We start from the raw sequence: 19543 nt of genomic DNA, 5'->3' as shown, positions 1-19543 counted from the left end.
ACTGGAAAAACACTTGCTTCCATTGCACATTCAATAGAGATTTTTTTCTTTTATTCTGAAAAAAAGAAAGCCCAAAAATGCTTACCACAAAGAGGATACTTAAATTTATCAACATTTTATCACAGTAACAGGAAGCAATATATGAAGTTACTGTCTTTGTAAATGTACCAAAAATATTTTTAAGGTGTAGTGGAATGGCTGCTTTAGCCAAGTAACACGTGACCAATGATACCTCTGGAATTATTGAACTCAGTAATAAACTAGTTAAAAATTTAAAGATCATGCCTGAATACAGAAATAAGACATTTATTATGTGTGCAAAATTTACAGTGATCACGTTTGAAATTAAATTATTTCACTCATTGTAGAAGTTAGCATTTATTTAATTTCCTCTATTATAATGAACAAAAAAAAAGTTTTATCAAAGACCTCCCAGGATTTCTACAAGTATCTGCTTATTTGCATAATAATACAAGTGTTAGTAACATACCTGGAAAAAAATCACTTTATCAGAACACACTCTCCATTTTAGTTCATAAGTGTTCCATGTACTTGTTCTCATACGTTAATTAATAACTCTGTACAATTTACTGTTCAACATGAACATACTGCTGTTTGCTTTCTCTAATACCCTACTAAAAGACTACTCATGCTGTTATTACACGATAAATAGCATATTTCAGCTGCGTGAAAGACAAACACATGCAAGTTCAGGCTGAATCCTGCAAATTACATGGAAACCTTTACACCTTGGCACTACACCCTCTTGAAGTCAGTGGAGCTCGGAGCAAAGGAAGGATCACTTGCTTGAACAATAAAATGGAATTGTAGAGCTCCATATTAGGAGAAATGAGACATCTAGAAATAGCAGTAACATAACAGCAGGCAAACTTTATTAAACAAAAATCCAGTCCTAATCTCTGGTGTCTGAAAAAATGAATATAAGCAGCTGGTCAAAAATTAAGTTACAGTTTCAACTTTTCCCACTACCAGCAATTCTTTGCTGAATTTATGTTCATGAATAATTTTTTTCTTCATAAAATGCTATGGTGCATCCCGACTATCTTAAACAAGAAGAAGATCCAATTGCTAAGAAGTGAGAGGGCAAAGATTAATTTTGGAAAGCTACTGAACTGTTTAAAGCATCAGATTTTGATTTTCTTGTATGACTTAGCTTTTAATACATTTAATTTTATTTGTTTTCAGTGAAAGTCAGGATGGCAGATCTTGCTTACAAAGGTACTCAGGAACCTCATTAGATTTCAAAACATTCATACTGTCCCATGAAAATCAGTGTAAGTTAAACATCTGGAAATCCCAACCAGTATTTTTTTTCTCCAATCTTTAGCATTAAAATATCTTAGGAAATATGATCTTTAAAGACAGTGTTTTAATCTCAGTAAAATGCCTGTTTCCTAAGTGAGAAGCTAATTTGTTCTTCCTTCCAATCAGTGGTGAAGGACCAAGAAAACCAGAAGGTGGGGTGAGCAATTTGGAGTTGACCATCACTTTCCATATTCAATAGGAAAAATTTAGACTGGCCCCTTTTGTGCCCCTTACCTAGGCACCTGACATGCATCAGACCTTACAGACTAAAAATAGGTTCTTTTGGATGTATTTTCAAAAAATTTAAGGCCTTTTCCCCATCACTCTGCTCAATGTTTTTTGTTTCAACTCCCAACCTTTCTCTTGTGATCTGGTTTTTTTAAGACAGATTAAAGACAAATCCAGTAAAAAAAAAAAGATAATCCCAACTGAATATAAGTAAAGCTTTTAAATTCTGAAGAAGAAAGGGTTTAAGATGTGCCTCTGCCCTCAGGATTCCTTATTGCTGAGTTCTTGGTAACAGTACTTTTGAATCATTTTGCTTTACCAAAGTCCACCCACATACTGAAAAATGAGCATAATGAGCAATTTTAGTCTTTCCCCACTCCAGTAATGTACTGTATAATCACTTTTTAACATAATAAAATTTCTTTTTGGGGGTGGGGAGGGGAGAGTCTACCACTTAATAGAATTTCTGGCACCAAACTTAGATGGAAAATTTCTTAAAAAGTTTCTTAACAATTTCTTAACGAGATGCAAAATTTCTCAACAAGTCTTGAGGAGAGCTAGGAATGGTACATGGAAAGTCAGTGCACTTAGGAGAAACTGGAAATATCAAAGGGAAGGGACTTTTTGAAGTCCGTAAATCTATACAATTATGTTAGCACACATAGAGGAAGATACCTCTTTCCATCCAAGAGTCATAACATACAGTCTTATAAGCACTTTTTTCATGAACTAAAGGGGAGCGAGTCTTTCCTCACACACTTTTTCCTCCCAAAGACAGCCCGATGCAGAAGTACTTTCCAGCTCCTCTCCTGCCAACAATTTCCATTAGGAGACACACAGAAAGCCAGATGGTAGCAAGGTGAGCAAGGTGGATTACATCCTGCAGCAGGAAAGACCCAGGATTCAGCACTTGATTAAAAACGCAGTAAATTTTTCAAATAAATACCTAATTAAGCCCAAAAGACAACTAAGTTTCCCTTTTCATAAGAGAAGTCCCTAATTACCAAGCCCTTAGCACTCCCTTATCCCTGGACACCCAGGAAACCACTAGTTGGGAAACTTTTTGACGTGGGGGTGCTGGAGGGCAAAATTTCCACACATATACTTAACAGACCACTAACAGCTACCAGGCTAGGTTATATAGGTTAGTTGAGGAAAAGAATGTTTACTTTGTGAATGCCAATAGTGCTTGAATATGACATAAAAGACCATGCTGCTCTGAATGGTTAATGCATGGTTAAGACTGCATTTCTCCTGGCAACATCCAAAGAAAGACATGTCTCTGTATTGCAGACACTGATAACTCAGGATGCAAATGGTCTTGGCCTTATCACGTAGCTCATCTGGGGTATTTTGAAATTAGGCAAAATAAGTACTCACAGTACTCAAGCAAAAAGGTCCATAGAGTCCAGCCTGATATGTTTTTGGAAAATAAAGGCCTTTCCCAAACGACTGCACTGTTCATATTATTAAAGTCAATCAAAAATGTTGATTTTTGCAGACTCAGAAACAAAAGTCTTCACTGGAAAAATCATACCATTTAAAAAAAATGATAAGTCCCCAGAGATATCTTTGCAGTCTTCTAAGCCGAGAAGACTGCTGAATGTGACTACATTACAGCGCTAGCTAAGACAGGTTGGCCTGCCTGCAACACAAATTGCTTTGGGCTAATAAAACAAACCCCTCTAAACTGCAAAATCCACTTCCTTATATCTTTGTGAACCCACTCCATGTTTTTTTGACTTTCATTGTGATATAGCATTTGGAAGCATCCAGAAGCGTTTGAGGGAGGGCTAGAACTAAAAGTAACTCAAACTTTAAAAGAGACATCTAACATTTTTATACAGAAATGCCTTTTATGTTGCCATTTGAAGTGCATTTGATGCATAATCTCGCAGATCACTCATTCATAGGTCATGTCTATATACTTATAAATTCCCAAACTGTAGTGGTTTTTTTTTCACCTCTCCAAATGATACCCCAAAAAATACCACTTACCCTTTGACACGATAAGTGACTGTGCAGATTTTATTGCCGAGATGCAAAACTCTGGAGAATCAGGCACATGTAACCTAATAAGTCTTTTAGCTGGTGCAACATCATTTAGGGTAGAGATATTTTATAAATAATACTATCAGGATTGCCTTTTCTCTTTCTCTTCCCTAAATCGTCTCCATAGACATAGATGTGCACAAATACACTGACATACACTATGCAAATGACTATCCTGGATATGATCATTCCTGCTTAGACAGACCATTGCTTTTTGTTGAATTTTGATGAATACACATTGATGAGTACATGTTGAAAATGAAGAGAAAAATATTTGTTAACTATGTCAGTCCCTATACTCCATTTTAATTTCATTTTACAAAGGCGTTTGAAAGCAGTGGAGAAACTAGCACGAATTGATCTTTTAGTTTTATTTCAGTTTTCTCATGTCCAAATTATAAAAGGCTGATCCCAGTTCTTTGGGTAGAGCAATTTAATTTACCTCCAAAGATGTATTTAATTTTTTCTACTTTTTGCTATACAGTTGCCCACAGCTGAAATTGCTCAGTCATAATGAACATACAATTACTGTATTCCAAATGCTTGCACAAGTATGCATTTGGGGAATAGTTTCCTTTTATTTAAAGTTATCTGAAAGGAAAAATATTGGAAAAATATACCATTCTTGAGAGAGTTTTCAGTAAAAGTAAAGCAGAATTTTAAAAAAATATATTCCAGGTGCCTATTCCATTGAGCCCCAATCTGAGTAATCCTAGTGTAATTCAGATGTTTAATTTTGCTATAATTTATTCTCAGGGTCTTCCCCTGCCTCCTATGGAAGCTTACAAGACTACCATGCATTTTCATAAGAGGGGTGGATATGATAAGTTATCCTTAATTTTCTTACTCTTGCCCCAAGTAAATGCCCTGTAAATTCGATAAAGTAACTAGTTTTGCCATACTGTGATGTAGAACACTTTTCAAGCCATTCACCCATTAGAAAAGAGTATGACTTCCTTGAGCTGCATTATCAGAGCCATATGCTTTGTAATCTGCAAAATGGCATGTTTATTCTGTTTGGGGTACTTAATTCTTAAATTTGTTCATTCATTCACGCCTAACAGAAAAAAATAGGGTATTGCCTTCACAGCCAGGCGCAACAATTCAAAAATAATTACACCGTAGCAAAGGCACACAAAATTCTCAGACCTTGAAGTACCTTCCAAAAAGTTATCTTGAAGTCATCAATTTTCTTTTTTCTTTATCTCCCCTAAAACCTTTTTTCAGTATTGCAAGTTTATTTGCTAGCAAAATATGGCTGCTGAATGGAAGCTACAACTTACTCTTTATCAATACCTTTGCAGCTGAATTATACTGAGGAAAACTGTACTTATTAAAACATATACATTAAACAAAATCTGGATAAAGTATTTTACTGTAATCTTTAAAGTTACATAACTACAAAAGATAATGTCAGTAAATGAAATATATACTTGGCTAATTAATACACCCAATTAAAAAAAGGCACATAATTCTCTTTTCATTCCCATTTAGGCCCCTATTCAAAAAAGCACTTAAGAATATTCTGCTCTTTAATGCCTACAGTACTCCTTTAGGCATATGACCAACAAAGTGTTTAAGGATGCACTTAGGCATGTGTTTAAGTAGTCTGCTAAAACCAGATGTTAGTCTAGAAGAGCATGCAAGGGAAAGCACTCATCCCCCTTGGATTGAAGAATCTCTTAAAAATGCTTCTGACTCAAAAACAAGCACAGTAAAATAGAGTATATGTTCATCCCAACTGAAAGGAAAAGCAGGATATGCTCTCAGAGGCTGACAAAACCTGCTCTGTCACCAAGTCCAAAGCAGTAAGACAAAGGTAGGGAGGTAAACAGAAATTCACAGCACTTGCTGCACAACCCTCTTCAGAGTTTCTTGAGATCAGTGGTTCAAATCTGCTTTTTAAGCAAAAAGCACAGGAAAGGTTGTCATTACGCTAGCTGGTATCACATGCAACCTCTACATAATTAAAGCCTTTTTTCATATTCACTTTGTTACTTAGAAGACACTGCTTAGTAAACTCATGATGTAGCTTAGACCGTTTGTTCGTAGTTTTGCTTTTTTCACTACCACAAAACCATAGCAACCTAAACACCAAATATTTATTTTCTTTCTCAAACACTGCAAGTTATTTTATGAAAAATTTTATGCAAATTGGGCAACACATTGACTCATTCTGTTTGTCTCTCTTGTATGTATCTCTAAGGCATCTATTACCATGGTGTCTAAATGCTGTTGTATCTCAGTATTTGCCAGCTTTGTTGTAACATAAGTGGTATCATCATTTTTGTCCACTTTTACATTGCCCTTTTATACAAACTCTAAGGAGGTATTTAGCTACGACAGAACAGTCGTGGATTAAATGCAAAGATATTTTTTATACTAATATACACAAATCAGCGGTAAAATAAAAGTCCTTACTGTTTTCTTCAGTCTTCATTTACTCTGAAAATACAGCCTCTACTAGTAGAAGGTGCTCTGTTGATGAAGGCTTCTCTGATTTCAAAAATCCTGGACTCTAAATCACTTGCATTCTACCTCCTAACCAATTCTTATAACCACACTTGCCCACACAACACCACACCATCCTAATAATTTTTGGTAGTATTTAATTCAATTTACTTCCCTCTTTGGAACTCATTCAGATTGTATCACCCCCTAAAACATACTTTGACCATTTTAGATCCAGACCAGTGTCTTCCCACAAACAAGTCTTGCTACTGTGAGATCTGGGTTGTGTAAGTGAGCCTGCAGAGCTTCCACGCTGCTGCAAACCAGACGAGAGACAAGTAACAGTGACAATTGTAAAAATACACCTACTGCTGATGCTAAAAGTTAAAACCTTCTTTTCCCCTCCTCCTCCTTTAATAACAGTCAAATGGAGAGCACAGGAAACAGTAAGTAAACTTTATATCTGAAAAAACTAGTGTGGGCCAAAACATTATGATGGTGTATTTGGCTCAACTTTAAATAGAATGGTTTTTCTTCCGAAATATTAAATGAAAAAAGTATAACAAGAAAGAAGTGAAATGGAAAATTGCTAAAGCTGAAGAACATCACACAGAAAGAAACAGCATTTTTTCTAACAGCTCTGAGATGATATGAGAAAGAGAGAAAGGGTGTGGAGGAGGGGGAGAGGGAGGGAGAGGCAAGACAAGGAAACATGAAGCGAGCTGAAAACAGAATGTGAAATAATTGTTATGGAAAGACGAAAAAAATTAAGAGAGAGGGCAAAATCTACAGAGGTACTTTCAGTACTGTAAATATCCCATAGAGTAGATTTTCCACAAAAAGCTTAAATGTAACTGGACTGGTCATCATTTATAAAGCCAGATTTTTTGTAGTTCATCTTGCCATGGGCCAGACTGCTTCTACATTTTTAACCTATAGCATGTTTTACTCTGTGGAATTTATCTTACTCCCTGCAATGCTATATCATAGTTAAAATATAATTTTTAGCCAATGTTTTCATTTAAAACCTGTTTTTAAACCATTGATAAGATAGGATTCCTATTAAAAGCTAAGTGCCTCCAAACACAAAAAGGGGAAAATGTCTCACTTTGCAGTGAGACACTTGTTAGTAAGGATGGCAACAAAGTTTGACAGCTGACAGTTGGGGAAGTGAAAGAGCTTGAAATATTATATGAATAAAGCATATTTTGTCTTTCTTAATGGAACATATATAGTAAAATACTCTTCTCTAAATGTAATATTCAGATCCTTCATTGATCAACATCACGCTTTACCACCAATGAAGTGCACTGCATTTTTAGCACATCCAAACTCATATAAAACTGATGATTTATATATATGCAGCACCTTACATCTTCAAAGTGTTTCCAAATAGCAACACCTACATTCTCATCCTATTTTGCTAATGTAAAATCCAAGCCTCTTGACATCAGAAATATGTAAACCAAGAGAATTTAGATTTTTCAAAGTTCAAATGATATTAGAGAGATCTAAAATTTCCACTTATATGTGAGAAACTTTGCCTAGATAAAAAACTAGGTCCTTGTGAATTTCCACTCTGTGGAGGTAGGCACAGGCATAAAACCTCTTCCTTTGCAGAAAATAAATGAACATCACCATTTCTTTTCAGGATTACAAAATTTTTTGTTGACTAAAGTGTTCACAATCTCTGCTTCTCAAGATATCAAATAATATCACTGATCAGAAATAAAGGAACCAGCCAAACCTGTCCAGCTCATAACTGACCCTTTTTTCTGTATTTTAGAAGTGAGTAGTTGTATTCCTGTATAGCCCAGGGCTATACATATAGCCATACAACTATGGCATTGTTTAAAAAATTTCCACATCATATAGGTTTATATGACTGCATATACTATATTTCAACACATTTTTGAAATTACTTAATTGGATGTACCTTCTTGCAGCTGGCCTAATGAAATTCAGGATTGCTAGCAGGGCCAGTTGCTATGAGAGTTCAACCATTTTGTAAAAATGACTGGTAACACTGTGAGTGGTGCTAAATTCCTGGACAGATTAAATGAAGCTCATCCCCCTAGATCTGAAACCGCTTCAAGGTGCTTTTTCAAAGCCACATAACAAGTCTTTACTCCTTACATTACTGTTCCACTTTTTATTCCCTGTCTTAACAGAATTTTCATTCTTCTAATTCTCATGGGAAATTGTGTTAAAATTCAAGAACCTGACCTTAGGTTGCATTGAATATTCCCATTGACTTCAGGCCATAAAAAAGGAAAACTGTGAAGAAGAGTTATATTCTGTCAGGAAGAATATGGCTCCAAATGCTGGAATCATCCTGACAGCTCTATTTCAGAAGTTAGCCAAGGAGAAAAAAGGGGCCAGGCATCTTGAAAATTACATACACATACCTCACACACATGTATACACACACAAAGCATGGAGAATAGAGGAGAGAACCTGGAAAGAAACCCTGCCAATTTATCAAGTGGCAGATGAATTATCCCCAAGAGTTTCATAGAAGCAGCAGCCACCCCATTTTAAGGTGAAATTTTATTTCAATCTCAGCTGCAGCATAATCTCATATCCATCTGTTTCCCCCATTCCCCCTCCCTTCCCCTCACAGTCCCCCTGCTCCCTTCCCAACTCACATGCCGAATAACTCAGAGGCATCACTTCATCTCCAGTACCATAGGTTTCATGGGCCCATCTAGGTAGGAACTGCAGGAAGAGGGATGGGATCGATTACAAAAAAAAAGGAAGAAAGTAAAAAATTTATTTCTATGAGTTTTCATTCCAATCAAAGCTTAGGAACTGTGTGTACCTTTTTGATAATTTTTGGTGTGTTTAAGAGTATTTTGAACATTGTCCCCACCAAAGAATGTTTTAGGGGAAATTAGTGGATTTACATGGGAAAAAAATGGAAAACTGGATCTATGTGAGGTGTCTAGCTCTTACTATTGTTTCCACTCAATACCTACTCCTATTTATTTTTCCTGTATGATGACTCTGCTTCAAGTTCTCTGGATATTATGTTACACAGAAAGTAAGTCTTAAAAAAAAAAAAACAACCTTGGAATTTTCCAGTGTTTGCTCTTCCTCAATTCCAGAAGCACATTTCACCTCTGAGTTTAGCAGGCAGACTCCTAGGTGCAGTTTCATTATTGGCTTGAGTTAAGTATGAATTGTGCCAAGAGGCAGGCCCACTCTCTCCACCCTTCCCTCCCTCCTTGCCTCAGACCTAGGTAAATACTCTTCTCTCGTTTCATCATCAGTTCTCATGCTGCCACAGAGTCAGCCAGATCAAAAATACCAAAACAATCCACCTGAGATCTGAGCCACGCACTAATTTTCAGATGGCTCCTGACACAGCTGATCATGAAGCCAGGAGCAACCTCATTCTCCCTAGGGAGGCAGCAGAAAGATGCAGCAGAAAGATGCAGCAGAAAGATGCAGCTGTAGCAGGGAGGCAAGGAGAGCAGTACCACCATTTTTAGCAGCAGCAGCGGAGATTTAAATTTGCTGAAACGTACTGCAAAACCACACCTTCTTTATGCTACATATGACAACTCCCAAATAAATCAAACTGTAAAAAAGGAAAAAACAGAACTCAACCCTTGATTTTGAGTGTTCAAGAAGACAAGAAAACACAGAGATTCTCCTGAACCAGAAACACCAGATTGCACAGAGGCACATTTGAGTATGTTTCCAAAGCAGAACTATTAATACTACCGAGATGCTGTGCCTGCACTAACTCCTGACTTAGAAGCAGTGCTAGTAATTATGGCAGTATATCCCTTAAGCTACGTGTGATAACGTGTGCACCACAATTTTCTTCCCATTAGGCTAAGGGAGAAATTATCTGGCCTTTTTGGGTATGTACGGAGAACGCTCTGGGAAGTAGCTGGAAGATACACAGTAATACACATGGGCTGTAGGCCCAACTTTCAGCAGTAGTAATCCCATGAGAGTGACTGCATAAACACTGCTAGTTTATACCTTCTGATGTCCAGTCAACTGAAGTTTACCGTGCTCCAATGTTCGTGTTGGAATGTTAGGAAACTGAGTCTATTAAAAATTTGAATAACAGCTGCAGCACTTCCAAGAGATGCCTTTATATCAATTAAGATAGGCAAAAGGCTAGGGAAGCAGGGCAAACAAAAGCAGACTGGTCCAGCCTCTGTTGTCTTAAATTGTGCCAGTGGGCGAGTTTGCTTCTGGGGTGGGATGAAAGCAGTTCACTGCCCTTGTGCAATCACCTGAAATACTGCAGAAAAAAAACTTCCAGTTTTAATAGTTGACAACAGCAACTCTAAGTATTCCATTTATATTTCTGCTATGATACTTCAGAAGATCTTATCCTGGAACACTTGAGTCTAGTGACTAATTACATAAGCATTGTTCGTTTTGTGTCCTTATTACTCTAGGAGTTTGTTCACAAAGTTAGTCCTTTATCTGTGACGCACTTCTGAAAGAGAAAAACAAAAAGGCAGAGGAGCCTGGGGATTTGATTAGTTTCTTCCAAGATATTTAATTGCTATTACAGCCAGAAATATGCAAAACACTATAATAAAATTTTCTTTTTTGAGAGAGAAACTTGCATTTAATACTAGCACAAATTCCACGTGACAGCAAGTAAACTCAGGAGTTTTAAAAAGCAGAAGATGGTATTGGTTGTATGTAGTTAGTCTTATAAATTTGGGACACAAGAATCAAACTTTAACATTCTACATGGAAAGCCAGAATCTTTCCAAAAGATCTTTTACAAATCAGCAAGACTGGAAACAATTTGATAGAAGGCTTACCATGCATGGTCTTTCAGCCATTTCACTAGAAACTCATTTTGGCTTTCTCTGAGGTAGAGATAAACCACCGCTAAGAGATAGTTATTAAATCTTCTTTATACATTTGGTATGAAAGATATTAAACTACAAAAATACTATATTCAAATAAGGTTAAGGGTCTGACTTAAACCCACAAAGACATGGAATTTTAGAAATATTGTGTCTTCCTACCCTTTACTCTCCTCCTGAGTGTGGCCAGGCATTGTAGCAGAAATGAACTAATGCTCAGGTTCCTTAAATATCTTTCATTTTACCTTAAAGGCATTTTCTACTTTAAGGTTCTTTCAGTTTGCATCCTCTCTGTGGGTTAAATTCTGCCCTGAACAGTCTGTTTGTTTCTTTGTTTTTGTTTTGTTTTCTTTTTAATAGTTTCATTTTTTAAATGCTTACAGAAACATAAAATTGAAAAAAAAATGAAGCAAAAGTACATAATTGTTAGTCTCGGCAACTGACTATTTTTACTTCTATTTTTCAACACATAACTTACAAATCCCATGTTCATGGGAGACAGGCAGGCAGATGAAATGACTCTCAGCAAGTGTAAGCACATGCTTCAGCTCTCTCCCTGCCCCCCATGCAGTTCCACTTATACATATGTAAATACTATTACATATTTCTCCAGTGAACTAAATCAGAGCCTTGCAGTTGACACTGAACTAAGACTCTGTCCCACAGAATGCCTTGGGACCTTCTTCCATGATAGACTTTTTCCCCTCCTCCTGAATACAACAACAACAATCCGTGGAAGTCACACTTTATTCAAAAGAAAGTAAGATGTTTTCATATCATCCCTTCAGGGGGCTTCCAGCTTTGAAACCATCTCTTCCTGCCCTCTGGCACAGTAGTTTGGGCCTGCTGACTTCTTGGGCAAATTGCAAATTGTGTCTTCTCAATAAAACTTGAAAGTAGGAAAGGATATCTTAGGAGGATGGGTATTTTTTTCCTACATTCTACAACTGTGAACAAGTGTGTTTCTTGTTATTCTCTTCTATTTTGAATAATTCTTTGTTTTTATTTAATTATTGCCAGTGCATTGTGCAGCCAGTCAATTGTCTCCATGAAGCTCTTATAAATTTATATGCACTCAGCAAATTGTTAGAAACTTAATCATTTCAAATGTGGCTTGGGGTTCCCCGTCCACATGTTCCATAGAATCTGATTAACATGTATATTCAACTCTGTTAGACTTACACATGCTACTGAAGAGTCTGTTTTTAAAGATGAACAATCAATATAGACTATTCATTCCCTTCAACTGGTATTCCTGTAAACTGTTAAAAAAACAGGACAATGGTCAATCCAACAAGAAAACAGTGTTGATTACTCTCTGGTAGCCAGTGTAGAAAGAGATGATTTGGAGGACATCCACAAACAGTAATCTTTGCAGTTTGACTGTGATATAAGTAAAACCTACAAAATCCTCAAACAAATAATCCACAACAAAATAATATAAGGCTTTAAAATAATACCACTGATGTACATTTAGCTTAATATACCATAGAACAAGACACAGAATTTCATGGATTAAGGGAAATGAAGATATTCCTTAAACAGATAATATTTAACAATAGTAGACAATCTCTGCTAAAGAGTAAGAGAAGCACAAAGTAGTAGCCTTCATCCAGAAAAGGTATTTCTGCCTTATACAGCACAAAAGACAGAGTTTCAGGAAAAGCTCATCCATGAGAAATGGTGATCTCCTATTGCTGTCAAGGTCAGTCAGACCTGTTGTGATTCTGTAAATTCAGACTCTATCACTTACAGTTTTCCAAGGAATTCTTTAACACCCAGAGGTTTCTTACTTTTATTGTGGAACAAAGCTATGACAAGAAACTGTCAAACTAGAAAGCCCAGAAAAGGAAGACAGAGTTTTTAATAGACTTGAGAGTGACAGCTGCATTGAGGGAAAAAAAACTTATAAGAAAGGGGATCTGAAGTTCCTGGAGATCCACCAGAAAAATGCTAAAGTCTCAGCAAAGAAGGAAATTTTGTTCTCAAGCCAGCAGTCCAACAGTTTATCACACTTCTTAAAAACTGATTGTGGATGACATGTGGATGATGTATCTGTATCAGCCTATCAAGTGTGAATGGGACTGATTTGCTACAACATGAAGCTCTAATGGAAACTCCCAACACACTTTTGCTATACTTCAGTCACAACCTTCTGCACTTGAAATGCCAATTGTGCCCCCTGTGTGGTACATTTCTGATGATAAACGTTGCCCTCTAAGGGAGGAGAATGAATTCAAGCAAGTCATTTTGCTTTTTACTTTCTCTAGTTAAAAAATAAACTGAAAAGAAAAATATAAGCTATAATACCTTCTAGGCCTAAAAATAATTTTTTACTCTGTGAACTCTCTGCTATATGTATGTACTCAGAAAGAACAAGAGTTTGAATCTCTCTATCTCTATTAACATCTATAATTTTGAACTTGAAGTACTAATTAAAATCACCTAAAGGAAGGTACATAGGCCACTTTTGTACATATTGAGTTGGGAATCTCCTGTTGAAAGACCTACCTTGCTTGGAGATTTAATAAACATCCATCTCTTCACAGAAACCTTGTAAATATAAAGGACAATGAAAACTTTACCCTAGAAAAAAACATCGGAGAGAGCAGAGCACAAAAAAGAGGTTTCAAAAGAGGAGATCTTTACAGATCTCCTCAAAACTGCAAATATGCAAGGTGAATTTTCCATTTCCATATTTCTCTGATGGTTATTTAAGTTCTTGATTCTGTGACATGTTTTGTGCTTAATTCCTAAGTTGGGCAATGGCAGATGAGCGTGTAAAGAACTGTAAAGATCTCCTTGTGCCAGGAGAGCTCATGCAGGGGCAATTCAGCTCTATTTGGGAGTTTATCAAATAGGAGAATGATGACATCATTGTTCTGAACTGAAAACCAATTAATTACCTGCTTGATATCTGTCTTGAAGATAGGAATTCCCTTTTGAATGCTACAGAAAAACTAGTGCTACAGGCTAGTCCTGTCTCTGCTTGTGACCAGTCCTCTGTTTCGTCTTTTCTTTCTCTTGACTGTTCAGCAAACAGATTCATATGTACATTTGTAAAATACCTGCAAATACAGATAGGTATTTTTAATGGTATCAACCATTTATACTGATTTGTTATCAAGACATCTGTATAAGACACAGTGCCAGATAACATTTATACAATTTATACAAATACTCACTTTTTGGAGAAAAAACAAAATGTTTTTAGACATTTAGAAATGTTTAAGTTTTTCGAACTGCAAAATAAATTGTTCTTCAAAAAAAGTCTAAGTCTCTGAAATCCCAGTACAGTCCTACAGTATAATTCAGAAAAAAACAGCATGAAACCAAAAATTCCTGATCTTTTATACTTCTGGATGTTTCATGACTGAAGACTGGAAAATTGGTAACCTTAGCACTTGGGTATATCTTGCAACTGAGAACTAGCATACACCATACTGTGTTGTATTTTTGAGCCTTCCTGCATACCACGTGGACAACGTATCTCATATAAAATCACTCAATAAGATAGGAAATATAGGAAGATGCCGGGGTTTGGAAGTTGTTAACTCACTTGTCTACCATTGGTTTCTGTGTTGCCATAGTTATTATATTGTCTCCTTGCATTGGCTAGCCAAATGGCCAATCCCTTCCTTGGCCCAGCAGCCTTTATAAGCTGCAGGAAATTTGAATAAAGGCTCTTCTTCACTGCTGGATTCCCTGCGTGCTACGTGGTCTCTGTCTCCTGGCTTAAGTACCTCCGCTGCCTGTCCCTGCTACGAGGGATGGGCGGCGGGGGGGTGATTCCAGCCCTGAAAACCTTCACAGAGCAGCTGGCGGTGACCCCCCAGAAACCCCTCAAACTGCAACAGGAAGAGAAAAAAAGGAACTTCATGTTTTTATTTTTCTGACCATGAGAAATAATCTAAGGCTCAGCAAAATGTTTTCTTTTGAGACTGGCCTACATTTTGTATGTCTATAAGGCCACATTAAATTTGGTAACTTGAACTGAATCAGCTGTCAGTGTCTGAAACACACAGGAATGGATCAAAGCTGCAAATATGCAAGGTGAACTTTCCATTTCCATATTTCTCTCATGGTTATTTAAGTTCTTGATTCTGTGAGATGTTTTGTGCTTAATTCCTAACGTGGGCAATGGCAGATGAGCGTGTAAGAACCTTTTCTGAGATGCAAAACACAGCATAACTTCAGCCCGTGTGTCTATTTCCCCTCTAGCTGTTAAATTGGCTGTGTATCATTTGTTTGGAATGAGAAGACATGGCCATGCTCAACTTTCCTCTCTGCTTTGTACCAAAAGGGAAGCCAGGGGCTTTCTTTAACTTTAAAAGAGATCTTTACTTCCTTATAGAAAACTATTTTCATACAAGTGTGATAATTTGGGGCCCATCATTTTCAGCACAAATGAATTAAACAAGACAGGAGCAATGACTAAAATAGTAAAATAGCTGCCTCTTTCATTACATGTTTGACAACACTTGGTTTGACACACTATTAGGTAGCCTTACAAACTGTTTCAATACTCTGAAATATATATCACCACTATTAAGCTTTGATATCATATTGAAAATCTTTTTTTCACATTGATTTATGCTCACTTATAAATCCACACACAGAATGTCAACACTTAAAATGGATCAGTTTCTAAAAGGATTTGAGTTCATTCTGATGAAAACACCAGATTAATTTGCTTAAAATGTTCTACAATCTTAATATCATTATATTTTGCATCTTCCCAGATCCAAGTGTCATATCCAGTTTAAGAACAGGAAACAGGACATGAACACAAAAGGGAAAGACCCTTCATCCTATTATTATCTAATTAACTACGATCTAGAAATTGATAAGCATTGACCTTTGTTCTGAAAAATAAACAGTCCTGTAAGTTAGTAAGTAAATCAAAAATTTCAGTATGAGGGCTTTTCTCAGCAAAATCTCAGTGGTCCCCTTTTAGTTTATCTGTTCCTCTGGGCTACTGAAGTACAGCTCACAAAACAAAAAGCAAAATGATTTTCCAATCCAGCTGTTTTTAAAAATACATAGAAGAAAACTTTTCCTTTAAAGAAGAGCCAGTCTTATTATGAGATTCTTGTGGTGTCTAGCCTATGTATAATAAATAATAAGCCATCACTACAGTCTCACATTTCCTTCTTCCTAGGAAAATCAAGAAGTCTGCTCTTTATAATAGATGATCAGACATCTGGAGATACCAAATAAAACTGGGTATATACATGTCAGATTAAAACAAAAAGATGTTGGGCTAGATTATTTTTTAAACTAAGATACTTCTATTTCTCTTTGTCTGAGAACATGAGTTATGCCTGCTGATAGTCCCCCAACATACTAGTCAAACCAGCTGGGTCAGACACTGGGGCACTCAAGAAAATTATCTGTCATCTCAGACATACTTACTTACTTGTTTCTTTTAATTCTAATTGTCTGACTGGTGCACAGCGTCAATGACAACATGCAAAAGGCTGGACAGGTCCACACCAAGAGTCTGCCCTACCAGTACTCTCCCTCCAATGATGGCTCTAGGCGTGACAGCCCGAACTGAGGGCAAACGTGTACAATACTTCCCCCTATTCCCTACCCTCATGTCTCTACCTCCAGCTATTTTCAGCCCAGTGGAGTTACTGATCCATTTATGGTTTGTCTATCTAATGACCTCCTTAGGTTTCCAATTGGCTATCTAGACTTCTTGCATCCACAGTGCTTTTTGGTAAGGAATGTCATATGAGTTCTCTGTCGCATGGAGAATATTCACACTACATAGTCTACTTCCAGCAGATAGCATTTAAAAGAATAACTTTTTTACTACTGGCAGATACAGATCATGTTCCTCAAAGCATTTGTTCCTATTTATACAAGAAAAGCAATGACACTGTTCTCATCTGCTTGTATAGGAACCTCTTTCAAGACTTTGGAGACATTCACTTGAATGCTGAATGGCTTTAAAAACTCAATGCCCTTCTGAACAAATGTTCCTTCCTTTTAAGCTTCTAAAAACCAATTCATTCTTTCAAATCTGTTGCAACTTTTTTTTCTAGAAAATGCACTTCCATGAGCTAAAGTGGCCAAGTTTGATATACCTTTGAATTATCCTGCAAAGGGGCTTGCTTTCTCAGTCCACAGAGGCAAAACCTACAATAGTATTAACATTTTCGGTTCTGCTATCCACAAATACCTTATTCTGAAACCCTAGAGAAAATGTACCCTACAAAACAAAAGAATGCTTAACAGATTAATATGTATAGCTTTTTAATTTTTACAAACTGTACAGATAACTGCCACAAATCTCAGGTGTTTTTACCATCTCAATGATTAAATCATCTCTGTAAGTAGCAGCAAAAATTTTATAACCTCTCAGGGCCTGCATCATTAAGTACTGAAAATAACTTGAAGTGCTGTGCAAAGCAAATGGTACAGTTGTAAACTCCTACAGACTCCTAGGAACTTGAAACCTTTCTTAAGGCAATAGTCAGTAATATTTCACATAAATAGAAAGCTAATTCTCTACTTTTCATTATCAGATGTTCTAGTCATTCTGGTATTGACCTCTCCAGGTTTGCATTAGCATTGCTGTGCCTGCATACACCAGGTTGCCTATACCAACACATCTAGAATTGGTACATCTCTACCACCTCTCGCCACAACAGGCTTAAAACTAATCCACTGTCCATGAATAACAAGTTTCTCAACAGCAGCTTTTCAATACGGAGCTTGCAATCTGTCTCCCATTCACTTTGTCAAATTATGGTCCACATATCAGCCATTTGCAGCAGTGATATATCTGTCAGGCGTCAAGTACATTTCTTGCAAAGGAAAGTCTTTTTTAGGATTTTTTAACTTTCAAAATGTCTAATCCCAAACATGCAAAATAATGAGTCAGTTGCCAAAAAATCATGATGGCTTTTTTTTTTAAATATGTTAATGTCTTTTCCTTTGCTTTCTGGAGTTTTTTCTAGGTCATGTTTTCAAGCTTTTCTCCAATGCCATAAGGGTTTCAAACATTATTAAAAAGAAAGCAACTGAGATCCATTTGTAATTGCATGTTTAAGAAAAACGTTTATTACCATCAAACTTAAACTGTGTCGAACTGACAACCAAGAATCTTCAGAAATGTTTTTGATCAAATAATCCTGAAATAGGAATATTGCTTCAAACCTGCTTTCTCTAGAGTTTTGTTTACATTACTTATGTATTTTTTTCCAGATAACTAGACTTTACTAAAAGCAGGTTGTTTGACATGGAAAAAAGTCATGATTTAACGTTATCTTGAAAGACTCTTTACAATATCAAAATATGTGAGGTGCAAATTATACATCTCAATACATATACATAAATATATCCTGACACAAACAGTGATTTCTTCATCTAAAATTTGTGATTTTCTCCCACGTAATATTGAGTCCCCTTGAAATCTTTACCATGGATTTATTTTTTTCAGTGACGAAAAGACAGCTTTGTGTGACAATGTGCATTACAAATCTTTTTAAAAGTTCTTCAGATTTCACCTGTTTTGTGGCGGAAATGTTCGTATTGATAAATGTAACTATTCGTGTTAAACATCATCATCTCAGCTTATTTTTGTGGCACTCACTAATTTGTTTTCATTTAAAAAAGGAAAGGTATTCCTATTTTTTCATAACACAATTCCTCTGTTGGGCATTATCTAAGATCAGTACAGTGTCCTTCCTGTACTCCTTCTCTTCCATCCTTTCTGTCCTGATTAAAACTACCAGAGACTCAGCAGGAAACTCAGTGGGATTGCTCATGGTGTCTTGAAATCACCCTTTCTTTCATTGTTTTTGCCTGTTAAACATTGTTTTGCTCACCAATCCCTCTCCCGCATCCCATTGGATTCCCAACTTTCCTTTGTCAGCACCCTTGTTTGCAGCTAATTGAGCTCCTCTTCATTTTCCCTGCCCCATTCTCTTCCCCTTCCTCCCCTCTCAGTTTGCCCATCTCCTCAAGTTTCCCTCCTATGCCTTGTGTCAGTACTGTCCACAACACGGCCAGGCCTGACCACCATGATCTAATGGGGCAGATCCCGGCTGACGAGGTATTTCACTGGTGCTTTACACTTTCGCCTGTTTCCTGGTTTCTGGGGCATGCACATGGATCACAGCGTACTTCTGCCACCACAAACTCTGGGCAATGGCTTCCACTCTGCTGGGACTGGAGACTATGGACTCTGCTGGCAGCTCGACCCAGCCAACCTCAGAGGGCTGCCAGGGCAGCCTGACCCCATCTTTGCAACACGGCCGTGGAGATGGGCCGGGGGTCTCACAGAAGCACCTCAAGGGACCTGCCCGCGGCCACACTGGCAGCCTGAGGCTGGCCCAGTGAACCCCTCGCTCTCCCACCGCCACTTCCACCCGGCCCTCCGGCCTGGCCCCGGCCCCGCCGCAGAGGAGATGCCATAGTAACGGGACGGGGCCGGGCGGCGCCGGGAGCCGGGCGGGGAAGGCGGGTGGGAAAGGGCGGGGACGGCGGCGGGATGGCGGGCGCGGCAGCGCCCCCTCTCCGCGACTCCCAGCCCCGTCCCCGGCGGCCGCAAATGGCTCTTCCTCTGCCGGCCCCTTTGTGTGAGGCACACTCGGAGCAGCAGCTCCGCGGCGGAGCGCGGT

Source organism: Lepidothrix coronata, unplaced genomic scaffold (genome assembly GCF_001604755.1).
Source record: "Lepidothrix coronata isolate B3197 unplaced genomic scaffold, Lepidothrix_coronata-1.0 Scaffold232, whole genome shotgun sequence".
NCBI classification, from domain to species: Eukaryota; Metazoa; Chordata; class Aves; order Passeriformes; family Pipridae; genus Lepidothrix; species Lepidothrix coronata.
Note: the sequence above shows the minus strand (reverse complement) of the source record.